Source organism: Octopus bimaculoides, chromosome 27 (genome assembly GCF_001194135.2).
Source record: "Octopus bimaculoides isolate UCB-OBI-ISO-001 chromosome 27, ASM119413v2, whole genome shotgun sequence".
NCBI lineage: Eukaryota > Metazoa > Mollusca > Cephalopoda > Octopoda > Octopodidae > Octopus > Octopus bimaculoides.
In genome coordinates this window covers 4,163,648-4,164,403 of record NC_069007.1, presented here as the reverse complement: position 1 = coordinate 4,164,403, position 756 = coordinate 4,163,648, and the positions used below count along the sequence as shown (strand labels likewise).

The 756-nt window shown below is 40.7% G+C and overlaps 1 protein-coding gene across 1 annotated transcript in view; it reads right to left on the bottom strand.

The window, feature by feature from the left end:
* Positions 1 to 756, bottom strand: part of LOC106874872 (leucine-rich repeat and immunoglobulin-like domain-containing nogo receptor-interacting protein 3) — a 28,770-nt gene that overhangs the window by 23,743 nt on the left and 4,271 nt on the right. The window lies entirely within an intron of this gene.

The following is a 756-nucleotide window of genomic DNA, read 5'->3' as shown; positions in this document are numbered from 1 at the left end:
ACACACACACACACACACACACACACACACACACACACACACACACACATACACGCACAAGCACACACAAGCACCCACACATTTCTTCACTTACACGCAGCATCCATAGACGGTGGGTCTAATATAAAACCGTGTGAAGACGTGTGACTAAGTGGTTAGCGTAATCGGCTCACAGTCGTAAGGCCGTGAGTTCGATTCCCGCCGACGCGTTGTGTCCTTGTGCAAAACCCTTCATTTCACGCTGTTCCAGTTTACTCAGCTGCCAAAAATGAGTGATGCTTGTAATTCAAAGCGCTAGCCTTGTTACATTCTGTGTGACGTTGAATCTCCTTGAGAAGTACGTTAAGGATACGCTTGTCTGTGGAGTACTCAGTCATTTGCACGTTAATTTCACGAGCAGGCTGTTCTATTACTCGGATCAACTAGAACTCTCGTCGTCGTAACCGACGGAGTACCAATATAAAACTAGTAAAGCTTATGTTTCGGGGTCCCTAATCTTAGTGGAGTCCCAGAAACAACTGTTCTTTTAATGAATTTTTGCCTCGCTGCTTGATTTTATTAATATTTTACTCAAAACAAGGACCTAGAATACAAATTGACAAATGAAAACGCACAGAGACCAAAAGAAGAATATTTCAATGGGGAAACTAATGAAGACAGAAAAATATTGGAATTGGATAAAACAAGAACAACAAAACAACAGCTGAAAAATACAATATATACATTAATGTCTATCTATCCATCAATCTATTCTCT